The following is a 12,758-nucleotide window of genomic DNA, read 5'->3' as shown; positions in this document are numbered from 1 at the left end:
GAAGAGCTCTACATATTTCATTGCCGTCTTCAACATCAAGAAAGAAAAAGAGAATGAGGAAATGTTCCTGTAAATGAATAATATCTTCAAAAGAAAGTAAAGGGTAAATACAAATAAAAGGCAAGCTGTTGCTATAGGAACAAGAGTTTTTGTTTGTTTTTAAGATGTATTTATTTGTTTTAGAGAGAGCAAGTGAGCACGTGTGAGCAGGGGAGGGAGAGGGAGAGAAGCAGACTCCCTGCTGACCTTGGAGTCCACTGGTGGGGCTTGACCTCACCACCCTGAGATTATGACCCGAGCCGAAATCAAGAGTCAGATGCTCAACCAACTGAGCCAACCAGGCGCCCCAGAAAAAAGAGTGTTTTACTACTAATAAAAAAAATGCTACCACAATCATTCTCTCCCACCTGTCTCCATCTTTGTCCTCCTGGTCCTTTCATTCCCCTTCATTCTCCCCATTCACACAACCCCAGGCAACGGCAACAGAGGAAATGATGTCCTCAGGCTGCTTTTGGAACTTTCTGTAAATAGTCATTTAGTGGCCTGAGAAACAAACCTCTTCTCTTTTGTAAGTTACACGTGAGGAAAGATCTTTAAGATGAGGGAAGACCACCTATCCAGCTTTCTCTCCTTCTCAGGATCTAGACACACTTGTGTTTTATTTATTAATCACATGGTTGTTACATTGCCACTTTGTCCTTCCATCCTGAACCCAGTGGCTTCTAATAAAAAACACAGCAGTCGAAAACTGATTGTACAGATAAGAACAGTAACAAACCATTTGCAGTGGGTTATCAATGTTGGAAAGAACAGCTGAGCCTTATGTTTTTGTTACTCATCCGATTGTTTGTGAGGAACTCAAGAAGTTTTAAACCGGCACGCTTCCAAAACTTTAAAAAAACAATCCAAATTATTCACTCATTTTCTTTGAAACATAGACACCATGGCTGGTGTCTGGAAGAAAGTCACTGTCATTCTCCTGAGGAGTATAAACAGATGCATTACAGTTAGATGTTAAGAGTTCTGGCTCTGGTACCCATCTACCTGGATTCAATTTCTGACTTCCAACCTTATCTGATCCGTTATCTAGGGAAAAAGATGCACTTACTCCATGATTCAGTTTCCTCATTTATAAAATGGGAATAATAACAGTATATCATGAAAGTTTTACATGATTGTCTTGAGGTGTCGAGGAGGAAAAAGTTTTCCTCGACTCTCTTAGGATCCCAGGTTGGGTCTGAAAATTAAACTGAGAAAGGTTATAGGAAAAAACATACAAGTTCTGCATGATGGGGAACTTCATATGGAAATGAGGATCTGAAGAAACAGAACTGAATATTTTTATGGTAAGTTTGAGTAAGAGTAGGCAGTTGTGTAAAAAACATGATGGATCCTTAAGGAATATGAGGGGAGACTTAGCAAGTCCTGTTTGTTAGATTCTTCTCTGGTATTCCTTTTTCTTAAGAGAGAAAAATGCCTCTTTCCTCCAGGTACAGGGAGGACACCTCCCACAGGAGAGTTTTATGACCTGTTTCAGGTGGAAAGATGTAGGGAAATCAGAGTGACCTTCTTGCTTCTGCTGTTTTCCCAAACTCCTTCAGCTTATAGTATGCAATATGCCAAGATACCATACTTTGGGGTAGCATGTCCTAAAACCCCATCAGAGGGTTAAATTGCTTATACATTAAATCACATAGAACAGTAAGCATTTTCTTATTATCATCGTCCTTGTTATTTTCATAATTATTATTATTTAGGGAGAGGTCTCTACCAGGATGGTGTATTCGTAGAGTTATAGCCAAAGGTGATACATGGTAGATTTTTGCTCCCATTGGCAAATACTCATTGAACTCTTACTATGAGCTAGGCGCTTTGCTCGGGCCTGGAATCAATAGGGGAAACAAGACAAAGCAGGTCTCTGACCTTCTTGGGCTTTTTTGAGGTCGGAGATGAAGGTTGAAATAACATGGATTTGGATGATTAGCAAAGAAGCAAATTAATTACTTTAGGGAAATTTGCCCTTTTGCAACTGGGTTTATCAAGGATGCAATGACCCTTTTACTATTTCATGAAGGCTGAGGAGTCATTTAAAATATCTAGCACGTGAACAGAGTTTTCATCTTCCCTCTAACTTTGTAGCAGAAGGAATGTAGACTGGCAACGAGATTCCTGGAGGTGGGGTTATTGCCTGTCGGACTGATTGGACAGGGAGGGTTGAAGAATTTCATCAAATTATTCTTTCACTTTCAAGAATTTATTCACTAAATGTGTGGTTCTGTGAAGTAAGTGGAAGGAGGAAGGGGATGTTGATGCCAATTCACTCCAAGATTCACTATCAGTGGCACCATGTTTTTTTTGTTTGTTTGTTTTTACTAAGAATAATAAAAAGTATACAGTATTTTTTTAAATTAGGTACTATCTAACTGAGCGAGTTTTCTGTCAGCCTGCTGTAAAATGGTTGTTAGAAGTGGTTTTCAAAACTTATTTTTAGTGATAAATTGCCTTCTTTATATTTTTGGTCCTACCTCTCACCAAGGCAAAGCACTACATGAAATATGAAAAACTATCTTTCAAGAAACAATTGCTTTCTTTCCTTTCCTCTCTCTCTCTCTCTTTTTTTAGCAACACTAAGTGGATTAGGTGTGCTTAAAATTCTTCTTTAGTAATTGGTTTTCTCAGATATAGGTATGCCTCAATGATAGTGGATAACAATTATGCAAATATATGCTAATCCAGCCAAGGAAATAAAATAATGATGCCACCTTGTACTTCCTATATTAAAGACACTGGTGGATTAGTTCTTAGTGCTTATCGAGCATGAAGACTTGACAAAACAGAACTATCATGGGGAGTTTAAGGATGTCTTCGAAGTAGAAGTTAGGTACCAGGGGCCTTCTCAAGGTCCAGGAGTCCAAACACTGCCCTGAATCACAAAGGAAGATGTTTCTTCACTACCCGTTCCAGATTTGGGGGAACCTAAAGGTCAGTGTGTGATTGACAAAAGGTGGGAACCAATGGAGATCACCATCAACTCAATTCAGAGAGCAAGACCTACAAACTGAGCTGCCCTTCTAAGCACAAACTCTCCCTTATAAGTCCTGGCAGAAGGACTTCGATGGGCTACATCAGCCGAACTCCTGCCCCCTGGTTTCCTGCTGGGTCCAGTCAATGCCAAGACCCATCGAAGCCTGAAGGGCAAGAGAAGATGGAGCTTGGGATCCTTTCTGGCCCCCACCCTGCTGTGCCCCCTCTTGATGGCAGCTGAAGTCCTTTCACTAGGCACAGCTCCTGTGAGGAGCACTTCTCCTCAGCTACTGTTTTCCTTGGGTGATAGTAACTGCTTCCCCCACTTATTCCTTCAGACCTAGGGGTAGTGGAGGCTTCCTCCTGTTGTTTGTGTCCCAGGCACTTCCTCATTCTTGGCTACCCACATTTCTATAAATTGTCCTTGATGAAATTCTCTTCAATCACCCCTACTGAGCATGCAGTTCATTTCCTCTTGGGATGGCGACAGATGCGCGAGCACACGGAGGACTGTGACAAGTCAGCGAGAGCCCGGGGGGTGATCCAGATGGTAAGTGCCATGGGCTTGAGGGAAAACAGGTCACTGTGACCAGTGGTTAGACAGGGGGACCTGGGCTGTGACCTGAAGAAGGGTGGGGTTGGGGTAATAACATGAGTAGGAGTAGGGCAGTGGAGGGGCTGGCAATTAAGGTAAGTCAGTAGCCTCCGTGAAGGGTTAGGGTTGGAATATATGACATGTATTCACCATCACCAGTTAAACAACCTTGCTGGAAACAGAAGGTGAACGTTTGTTGAAGAGTGGAGGATGAGGTTGGCAGGGCTGGGCGGATCAAATTGTGAAGTATCCTGAACCATGGGGAAACACCATGGGGAACCAATGGAGTGTTATTATCATAATTGCTCTTTTTCCAACCTTATAACTTTTGTGGTAGTAATAATTATGACACAACTCTGTAACATTTATATGGTATTTCGTAATGTTCAGAGAACCTTCATGGTGCTTAAAACAGGTAATTGCCTTTACTATTTCTCAACTCCTCTTCCCCGCCCCCCCATACAATTCTGAAGATTTAAACATGAAAAAAAAAAAGTTTAAACATGACATTAATTAACCTCTTCTTGTGTAAAACGCTTCAATCATGCGGAATGATTTACTCAACAAAGAAGCAACTATATATCCTTGCATTTTTTTTTAAAAAATATTTTATTTATTTGAGAGAGAGAGAGCAGAGGTGGGGAGGAGGGGCAGAGGGAGAGGGAGAAGCAGACTTCGTACGGAGCAGGGAGCCCGATGTGGAATTCGATCCCAGGACCCTGGGATCACGACCGGAGCCGAAGACAGATGCTTAACCGACTGAGCCATCCAGGCGCCCCAAGCCTTGCTTTTTTTTTTTTTTTTTTTAACATCAAAAGCTAAAGAATGTTTTTTTTTTTTTTTAATTGCACAGGGGGGAAAAAAGGAAATCTTTCTCCCTAGACATAAGAGGGTGAAGGAACAGAGGCAAAATTGGAAGTTCTAGGATTGCATATAATTTTCATCCTGCCAGTGTTCAAGTGATAAGTTGTTTACAGAAGCCCTGACACGATTACCCTCCTTCAGGGGCCCCAGAGCTCCCAGCATGGCTGAGGTCTGCGCAACAGTGAGAAATCTCTTCGGATGATCCACAGGGGAAGCTTAGGTTGCCTCAAGTGGTTTCTAAGTAACCTTTGGGTGGTTCTACACTAAAGATACCTACAAACAAACTGCAGTGTTAGCTGCCATTTGTAAGCAATGCAGTGCTGCCCGGGGGGCAAAATATGGATTTTGGAATTCAATAGTTTGGGATTTTAATCTGGATCGTGTGGCTTAATATCTGTGTGAATTTGAGCCAGTTTCTTAACCCAAGTGTCAGTTTCTTTATTTGGATAGAAGAGGTTAACTATCTGATGTACAAGGCTCTTTTGGGGACTAAATGAAATCATGCAAAGCATCGAAAGCAGGGTCCTGTATGTAGTTGAGCCCCAGTAAATGCTCAGATGCTACATGGGTCGGCTATGTGTGTGTGGAGGGGAAAGCATTAGGTAGAAGATGCTGGAAGACATGCAGTTTCTAAGACATTCATGTAGACAGGCCGGAGAAGTGACTTGTGGTTTTTATTGCATTTTATTTAACTATAACAATTTTCCTGTGGTACAAGCTTTCGTGTGGCAAGCTGATCCAAGCCCACTGGATTTTGGTTTTCTGCTCTTCATAGCTTGGCCTGAAAGGGGCAATGTAGAACTTTCTCCTTGCCATGAATCAGAGCTGCGGGCTAATTCGCCGCTCTCCTAAAATACAGTCACTGGAGAAAATTAAACAGGAGGTAGAAGGAACAGCTACCAAGAAAGCAACAAGGAGAAAAGCTTCCCAGATGAGGCCTGTGGCTTCGGTCTGTCTACCCTGACCCCTCCAGAGAAGGGCAGGGTCATCCCACCTGAGTGCCTAGTGTGCCATCTGTGGACTAGTCAAACAATGGCACCAGAAAGGTCTCAGAGGCGCTCACTTTTGGAAAAGCATGAAAGTATTCCTTCCTGAGATAACCTAGCAGAATAGCTGGCTACACAGACACAAGCAGAGTCAGCCTTGTGACTTGTAGACCCCACACATGCCTGAAAAGTATAGACACACGCATATTCAGCAAACAGTTGGGAGTGGAATGTATGGAGCTATCTAGCCAATGATATGCCATCGATATGTGTGGCAGCCCACAGAAGGAAATTTGTACATGTGTAGACCCTGGACACATCCAGAAAAATCACATAGGCCGAACCTCTTGCAATGAGTTGATATTTGAGTTGGTTTTTAATATTCCTTAAATATTTTTTTGGCCTTGGGCTGACTGACTTATTTCACTTGTACTCCCTCTATGTGTATAGCCCGTCTTTCTTTCTTTCTTTCTTTCTTTCTTTCTTTCTTTCTTTCTTTCTTTCTTTCTTTCTTTCTTTCTTTCTCTTTCTTTCCTTCCTTCCTTCCTTCCTTCCTTCCTTCCTTCCTTCCTTCCTTCCTTCCCTCTTTCTTTCTTTCTTTCTTTCTTTCTTTCTTTCTTTCTTTCTTTCTTTCACCTACCTTTCTTATTTTGGTATTACATGGTGCTCAATCTGAGCTTGTTGGGATGGCAAAAAATACGGCCTGCCACCTCACACCTTTGGCAGACAATACTAAGAAATCAAGGTATTCTCTCCTTTTGAGGCCAGACAGCCTCAGAGTCCCCGTCAACACAGTATCTAGAGGGCCAGTATCATGTGCTTGGGGTTAATAGGCAAGATGAAACTTATTTGTCATCTCTGGGTTCTAGTCTCAAAGTGCTCACAGACTCATGGTCAGGTGTCATGTAAATAAAAAGCCGGCAGAATTGGAAGGCAGGTGATGATGACTGGTTCCAGGTTTTTTTTTTTTTTCTTTTTCTTTCTTCCTTTCTTTTTCCTTTTCTTTTCTTTCTGTTTTGACTTTTCTTTCTTTCTTTCTTTCTTTCTTTCTTTCTTTCTTTCTTTCTTTCTTTTTCTTTCTTTCTTTCTCTTTCCTTTTTTTTGTGGGAAGAAACATAGAATTCATTCAACAAATACTTGTTGAGCCAGTGCCAAGTATTTAAAGGTGAATAATGGGGCACCTGGGTGGCTCACTCGCCAAGCGTCTGTCTTCGGCTCAGGTCATGATCCCAGGGTCCTGGGATTGAGCCCCTCATTGGGCTTCTTGCTCAGCGGGGAGCCTGCTTCTCCCTCTCCTTCTGCCTGCCACTCTGCCTGCTTGTGCTCTCTCTCTCTGTCAAATACATAAATAAAATCTTTAAAAAATTATAAAATAATAAAATAAAAAATATTAAAAAAATAAAGGTGAATAATGGCAGACAAAGTCCCAGCCTACATGGGGCACTGATAAGGCAATGGTTCTCACTCCGAGCTACGCATTAGAACATTTGGGGTGCTTCAAGAAATATTAGCACCCACCCCCAACTTACTCTTTTAAAAGCCTTAATAAGCTCATCATATCATGTTAAAAATGTCTGTCTGCATATCTGTCTCCCCAACTAGGTTGGAAGGAACTGTAATCTCTTCAAGTTTGTTGTTTATCTTAAATTAAAATTTACACACAGCAAAATACATAACTTTTAAATATTTAATTGGATGAAGTTATATGAACATATATGCTTGTGTCATCAGCACTTTAATGAAGATAAAGAACACATCTATTAGCCCAGAATGATTCTTTCTGCCTCTTTCCTAAACCCTCACCTCCCATAGGCAACACTATACTATTTCTGTCACCAGAGGTTAGATTTACTTCTTGAACTTCGCAGAAATGGAATTATACAGCAGATACCTTTTTGTGTCTGACTTCTTTCTCTTAACATAATATTTTGAGATTCATCCATGTTTTTACATGTATCAGTAGTTTGCACCTTTTTATTTCTTTATAGTGTTCCATTGTATGTATGTATGCAAGCTGCTTATCCTTTCTTCTGCTGGTAGACATTGGGTTGTTTCCAGTTTTGTGGTAGTGATAACTGTGATGATTACTTTTATGTTTCAACTTGCGTAGGCTATGGTGCCCAGATATTTGGTCAAATACCAATCTTGATAGTGACTTTTTTTTTTAGCAGTGCTTAACATGAAATCAGTAGATTTTGAGTTTACCCAGACTCATAATACTCCATATTATAGGGTGAATTATCCTTTATAATATGGGCGGGCCTTATCCAATCAGTTGAAGGCCTTCTCAGAGAAAGACTGGTGACCTCAATCTTTTTCTGCCTCCAGACTGCCTTCAAACTCACAATGAAAACATAAACTCTTCTCTGGGTCTCCAGCTTGCTGACCCCTACAATGACATAAGCCAATTCCTTAAAAGAAACTGTCTCTCTCTCTCTCTCTTTATACATACGTATAAGTCATATTGATTCTGCGTCTCTGGGGAACCCTGACTAATACAGTGGGCAAACCTGCTATAAACATTCTTCTTCAAGTCTTTTTGTGGATGCTTTTCCATTTCCCTTGGGTAAATATCTAGGAATAGAATTGAAAGATCAGTCAGTAGGCATATATTTAACTTTATAAGAAAGTACCAGGGGCATCTGGGTGTCTCAGTCTGTTAAGCATCTGCCTTCAACTCAGGTCATGATCCTGGAGTCCTGGGATCAGCCCCAGGTGTGGCTCCCTGCTCATCAGGGAGTCTGCTTCTCTCTCTGCCCCTCACTCCACTTGAGCTCTCTCTCTCACTCGCTCACTCTCTCAAATAAATAAATAAATAAATAAAATCTTTTTAAAAAAATAAAAAATATTAAAAACTTAAAAAAAAAAAAAAAAAGAAAGTGCCCAACAGTTTTCCAAGTTTTTTCACATTCATCAGCAAGATATGAGAGTTCTGGTTTCTATACATTTTTGTCAACATTTAGTGGTGTCAGTCTTTTTAATTTTAGCTATTTTGATGGCTGTGTATTCATGTTTTTGTAGCTTTAATTCACATTTCTCTGAGGGCTAAAGATGTTAAACAGCTTTTATGTGCTTATTGGCTATTCATGTATCCTCTTTGGTGGACTGCCTGTTCAAATATTTTGCAATTTGTTCCCTTTTGAATCTCAACTTCTAGCATTCAGTGGTCACTTGATATAAAACTATTGAATTAATAAATAAAAGAATATTATATCATCTATCATCAGTGATTGTCTATATGATTATTAAATCTCTGTCTCATTATTTATAATGCTTATTAAAGTGCTTAGCATAATGCCTGAGACAGTCAGCAGCCAACAACTGGTAGTTATTAGCACCATCCCTATTTTATATGTAAGGAGATAAAGATCAGAAAAGTTATATAACTTGACCAAAGTCATCTAATTACTGTCAAAATTGCTGCTCAGCTCTGGGCTTCTCAAATTCTGTATTTCACGTTTTGACTTTTTTTTTTTTTTTTGGTTATTAGTAGCCTGACCAATTAAATATTGGATTTACCATTAAAAGTGCTCCTTCATTCATTTTTTAACGATCATTTATAGCTAATCTAATATGACAAATATAATGGTGCTGATCATTTTACATGTTTTAGCTCACTTAATTCTCACTACAACTTTATGAGGAAAGTACTATTATTTGTATTTTTCAGACAATTAAACTACAGTACAGAGAGGTTATGCAGTTGCCCAAGACAACATAATTAATTCAGAGGTATAGGGAGGACTCAAGCTCAATCCATCCCATACTAATGCCTGTGTGTTTTGTTCTGTTTTTAAATCACTATAGTAGACTGTTTCTTATGACAAGATTAATTTGTGACATGTTGGATTTGAGGGGCTATGGGACAGCAGGAAGGAGAAGACCAGAAAAACGGAGACTCTTAGGAGAGAGTTTCCAGGTTGGGAGCTGGGGGGGGGAGGAGTCGATGGGATGGGGGAGAGTAGTAAGGCTGTGCATTCAGCAAACTACAGTGCAGACCATACTAGGAGAGGTGTGTTAGAAATAGAGAAAGTACTAGATATTTTGAAAGGTGGAGAAATTTCAATAGTTCAATTTCAGAAAATTCTACAGCAAACCCCATTTTTATGGACCTCACCTTGTCCACAAGAATAAGTCTGTAATGATAAAATCTTATGATCTACAGTAGTTTGTCCCAAAGATATTCCACGGTCTTTTGGGTGCCATTTGCTCTTAGAGTCCAAGACAAGTAGACCTAGGTAGACTGCACACGGGGCCCAGGAGCTCACAGTCATTCTGATAATCCTTTTGCCATTTACTGGAAACCTCAGCTGCCCCCTCAGGGGTCCCTAAGGCCAGACTGACTAATCCCTCCTTCTGCTCAGATTTCACTCTCCTAAAAGGGTAGCATGAGGAGCAAGGAGTGAGTCAGTTCCTTTAAGCTGGCAGTACCCAGAGCTGGTGTTATTCTGCCTTATCTTAGCTCCCACAGGATGAGTAATCGTGCCCAGCCAGAAGCTCTAACCCTGGCAAACAGGTGCAAGTTTCTAAAGGAGGCCTTTGTGACCATAGTAGGAGGTTAGCCGAAACTCAATCTATATTTACTCCTTGCAACAGAATATTTTTTGGACCATGGTCTGTGGGAACATTTAGGTTCCCTCAAAATTGAACTCAGACTGATTGTCCGGGCATCACAGAAACACCAGCATTGTGCCCAGCCCGGACCCAGGGGCCAGCCCAGCTTGTGGAGAGGTGCACAGCAGGTCTGAGCCAAAGACTTCCCCCTGACACTCCAGAAAGGCTATGGCAGTAGGTGACACGGAGTGACTAAGCCGGCCAGGCCCTGCCTACTAGGCTGCACACACAAACATGTTTTTGAAGCCCTTTATCCACTCGGCAGGGAACATGCTGTTCTCACTGGGAGGTTGCCAGAAACTTATGAGAGAGTCAGATCAATGCCAAGAACAGACACCAAGGCCTGTCTCCCGCTGCAGAAGGGGACACTGTGTGGTGCTGGGTTGCTGCCGCCCCTCCTTGCTCCTCTAGCCTTCCAAGCCAAGCCTACAGACTGTTTCCGTGTACTTCTCAAGCCGAAGAGTAGTTTTGAAGTGATTACTAGAGGCCACTGTACACCTTTGGACAGATGTAATTATGCTGTCCAAAGTCAAACGCAAATATGTTTCTTCTACTTTCATTTGTTTTTTTATGTCAGTGGCCCAGGCCATGGACCTTGGAGGTGGCACCCAAGGACAATAACCATCAGCCTTGCCCATTTTAAACAGGTACAGGCAGAGTCTGAGTGCTGTTCTCCCAAGGTAGCCCTCTGCTCTAGCTCTGGCAAGAAACACGAAGGTTACTTGAAATCCAGCCAGTGCAAGCAAAGTGAAGAGGAAACTTTTATCTTCCTTCAGGGGCACTAGATGTCTCTCCAGCTCTCTTCTGGAGTCTTCCAAATCATCGATGTCTCCATCACGGCCCAGGTTTAAAACCAAATATTTAAAAAATGTTCTTCCTTTCTAACAATACCTAGAAGAATCCAGTGCCAATTTTTAGATTATTTTTAAGTGAGCTTTTCATATATTCCCTATATTTGTATAGGGTATGGCTTCTTTGAAAACTATTTGCTTAGTTCTGTTAAGTTTCTAAGATTCAAGTGTTTTTTTGGTTTATGAAATTAACATTAACCAAGAGGCATCACATGGCATCAACTACCCGAAATGTAGGCGTTCACCCAATTCCTCCACCCATCCATCCATCCACCCACCTAATACCTTTTGAGTTTAAAGTCCCCACAAGTAACTAACCAGCCTTATAGCCCTGAAGTTGAGAACCTACAGTAATTAAGAGATAATAAATGTCACATAGATCCTATTGCTTATTAAGCGACTGAAAATAGAAATGCTCAGGGGACAATGATCTGTGTGAATGTGAAGGATTCTGCCATGAAGAGATCTCACCAAATGTATACAACTGCAAAATATACGAAGCCAAGCCCAGACAGGATAAGCTCATTCTGGGCCTGGGACCTGCTGATTGGTTTCACATGTAAGTGGATGGCATCCTCATGGGGCTAGATTCCAATATGGGGAGAGAAATGAGATCTTTCACTGAAAGAAATGTCTGAGTCAGACGGACAGACCTGTTGGGATACTGGGCTGTGGCTGTAATCAGTGCTGGTGAGGATTGCCCTTGATTTAGGGAGATCTTGAAGCATAAAAAGAGCTGAGTTTGAATGCCATTTAGCCATTTCCTAAGCATGACTTGGGGCTATTCATTCACATGATTTATTTATTCAATAAATATTTATTGAGCACTATTATGTGCCAAGCATGATGTGAGGTGATGGAAATTTCCCTGCTCTCATAGTATAACATTAATTATTCTTTGAGCTTCGCTTTCTTAAGACAACAATACCTATGTGTGGAGTTGTGTGGAGTTCATGTAGACTGTATGTGTGACAAGATGCTGAGTGGGACTTTTCTCATTATCTCAGAACAGATGGATGACAATTCGAGGACAAATAGATGAGAGTGATTTATTAAGAAACAATTCATTCTGCTGCTCTCTCCTCACTCTCTCCTCACTGATCCAATTTTGAGGGAACTAAGAAATTGTCAATCTTCAGCCCCTGAAAGAGTTCTGTGTCTTTCCCTTCCACCCTTGGGGGGGCGCTCTTTTTAAAATAAGCCAATGGAGTATTCCAAGAGGATGATTTGTACAGATTGGAGAAGGGTGCCAGCAGGAAATTGAGCCTGGAATTTCATTTTTCAGTTGGGTATCTATGTTATGGATCTCCTACTGCACTTTGTTCCTAGTTGGGCAGTGGGAAGGAGATCTAGGGAGGGAATGTGGGGTAGAGAAAATGTGCAGTAGGGGAATAGGACACACATTCCCATTATCTGGCAGGAAAAAGATGCACCCGTCTTCTGCAGGTCAAGTGGACATCATGAAAGGCTTGAATTATTGCGATGGAACCCCACCCTAAACTTTGATCACTGAGACAAGAGACCCCAGCAGCAAATCTACTGAGTGGATTACACGGGATGGGAGCTGAGGGAGGCTGGAAAAGGTTCGCTGGGGCTGATTTCCTATGAGAGGAGACAATGCAGAGGAAAGGCCTCCAAAGGGCCTTTCAAAGAATCATCAGGTGTCTCCCAGGAGGTGCTCCCTTTGGCCGGTTGCCATGGAGGAGGGGAGAGATCACAAGGGCAGCCGGTAAGTAAAAGCATTTCTGCTCCTTTTGCAAATTCTGTCTCCCTGGCTTCAACATAGAAAGCGGCCCTCAAAATGGCAGTGGTAGAGGAAAAGCA

Source organism: Ursus maritimus, unplaced genomic scaffold (genome assembly GCF_017311325.1).
Source record: "Ursus maritimus isolate PB19 unplaced genomic scaffold, ASM1731132v1 scaffold_3, whole genome shotgun sequence".
Taxonomy (NCBI): Eukaryota; Metazoa; Chordata; class Mammalia; order Carnivora; family Ursidae; genus Ursus; species Ursus maritimus.
This window is presented reverse-complemented; position numbering follows the sequence as displayed.